This window comes from Harmonia axyridis, chromosome X (genome assembly GCF_914767665.1).
Source record: "Harmonia axyridis chromosome X, icHarAxyr1.1, whole genome shotgun sequence".
Taxonomy (NCBI): Eukaryota; Metazoa; Arthropoda; class Insecta; order Coleoptera; family Coccinellidae; genus Harmonia; species Harmonia axyridis.
The window spans coordinates 32959528-32962027 of NC_059508.1; the positions used below are offsets into that span (position 1 = coordinate 32959528).

At 53.0% G+C, this 2500-nt stretch overlaps 2 non-coding genes across 2 annotated transcripts in view; both read right to left on the reverse strand.

The window, feature by feature from the left end:
* Window positions 1-1066, reverse strand: part of LOC123687994 — a 4012-nt gene extending 2946 nt beyond the window's left edge. The window contains exon 1 of the ribosomal RNA XR_006749693.1: window positions 1-1066. This exon is cut by the window's left edge and continues 2946 nt beyond it. This is a non-coding gene — a ribosomal RNA (large subunit ribosomal RNA).
* Window positions 1067-1573: 507 nt separating this feature from the next.
* On the reverse strand, window positions 1574-1728 carry LOC123686893. Its single transcript, XR_006748647.1, has one exon. It is a non-coding gene; the product is annotated as a 5.8S ribosomal RNA (ribosomal RNA).
* Window positions 1729-2500: the final 772 nt, after the last annotated feature.

Consider the following 2500-nt stretch of genomic DNA (forward strand, 5'->3'; position numbering starts at 1 on the left):
GGGTCCCAGCGTGTACGCTCTTGGTGCGCCTCCTCTCGCAATGAGAATGAGGCGCCCCGGGAATGCGGGTCAGTCATGGAGACCGACCATCTTCCCTTAGTTCACATAAAGTGAACCGTTACTTTCATTGCGCCTTTAGGTTTAGTGATTCCCAATGACTCGCGCACACGCTAGACTCCTTGGTCCGTGTTTCAAGACGGGTCCTGAAAGTACCCAAAGCAATAGCGTCGCTGATCGGCGTTTCAAGAGGTCTGTCCAAGAACACCGCGGCGAACAGTCGCAAACGGACGGAATCGGCACTAGGTCCGATCGCCATCACAATTCACATACTTGCCACGGGCCGGACGCGAACTAAGTCGCGGCCTCCCGCCATCAGTAAACCGTCGAGCGAGCTGTTCGGAAACCCAGTGTCCGTAAACATCGGAAAATCCGAGCTCACGGGCTACACTCGAGACCGTAGAACAGCACCCAACGGATCGCGACGACCTACTAGGGGAGAAGTGCACGCGTCCGAAGCCGGAGATGAACCGAAGGGAACAGCCAACGCGAACGTCGCCGTTTCCACAGTCAGTAAATCCCAACAACAGGCGCGAATGAATCTCCCCATTCGACCTTTCGGGTTTCTCAGGTTTACCCCTGAACGGTTTCACGTACTCTTGAACTCTCTCTTCAAAGTTCTTTTCAACTTTCCCTCACGGTACTTGTTCGCTATCGGTCTCGTGGTTATATTTAGCCTTAGATGGAGTTTACCACCCACTTAGGGCTGCACTCTCAAGCAACCCGACTCTAAGAAGAGATCCTCTAGCAAGCCGCAGCGGTCGCTACGGGCCTGGCACCCTCTATGGGCGATGGCCCCATTCAAGATGGACTTGAACGCGCCGCGAACTCGCCAGATAATGGATCCTTCCAAACACCACATCTCCCGGCGACCGGTTACGATCGCGGGATTCAGTGCTGGGCTAATCCCTGTTCGCTCGCCGCTACTAAGGGAATCCTAGTTAGTTTCTTTTCCTCCGCTTAATAATATGCTTAAATTCAGCGGGTAGTCTCACCTGTCCTGAGGTCGTATGTTCAAATCATCGAAACGTTCCGAAACTAACCTTTGGCGGCTCATAAAATCACGTACCTTACGCGAGGGAGTTAGCCTACTCAAAGGCGTCTATTATCTCCTGCTCCGTATGGCGGATCATGCGAATCCAAGCAAAGTGCTTCGGTGTTTCGGGGGTGCGCTCATGAAAGCTCATCCGCAACGCGCGACAACTGGCACATTAAAGCGATCGGACGTCGTTCAGATTTCTCGGACACGACGATCGCATGTCTACAGTCATGGGCGCAGATCGAGCAATACCACGACACCACAATATATGCTTTCGCAATTCAAGACGGCGCGTTACGAAAACAACTCCTCATCATTCCAACACACGAGGCGTCGAAACGACAGAACGTTGATCGTCACGCGGCAAACCGTCCAACTCGCCCAAATGACCTTCGGTACAGGATCAACGTTAGACGACCTTTACGTCGTCACTTCGTCAAGCCATAACGTCTGGCCGGGCAGTCTTTGTAATGGAACCGACCCTCAGTCAGGAGTGGTCCGAGGACAGTGTCCGAGGACCGCAATGTGCGTTCGAAATGTCGATGTTCATGTGTCCTGCAGTTCGCATGTTGACGCGCAATTAGCTGCGTTCTTCATCGACCCACGAGCCAAGTGATCCACCGTTCAGGGTAATCTTTTATGTTCGATTTCTCGGTACTAGTCGCAATGGACTTTCCCTCGAAATACGAGACGCCAACTGCGAACCTCCTCGAGAATGACATTCCAATGACTGAGACGACCCACTGAAGGGTCAATACGTCAGTCGATCGGCGCAAAATCTTCGGTTCAACTAGTTTGCGTACTAATCTAGTGACAATTATCGTAAAAAATTCGGACGGAGACAAACGTCGCAGACAATCCCGAAAGAGCATAAAAACGCTAATGTAACGGGCGTCGCACAACGTCGACGTCTTCGTCCCTGGAATAGATCGTCCTACCGAAGTCCGTAGACAACGGTAACGACTGATCGATTTCGGGCGAGAATCTTTAAAACCTGCAGCCGGCTCCTCGTTCCGTGCCAAACACGAAACTTCGCCCAGCCACGAACGCGGCAATCCAAGCGCTTCGAATCCTTATTCCGAGCACATCACGAGACTTCGCCCAACTACGAACGTCAGCATAAGCAGCCGGCTCCTCGTTCCATCAAGGAACTTCGCCCAACCACAAACGCCGACATAAGCGGCCGGCTCCTCATTTCGTGAGCATCTCTAAACATGGACCTACAACGAAGGCTGCACACACGTGCGGCCGGCTCCTCGTTTCGAGGATATCACAAGACTTCGCCCAACCACGAACGTCAGCATAAGCAGCCGGCTCCTCGTTCCGTCAAGGAACTTCGCCCAACCACAAACGCCGACATAGGCGGCCGGCTCCTCATCTCGTAAACATCACGAAACTTCGCCC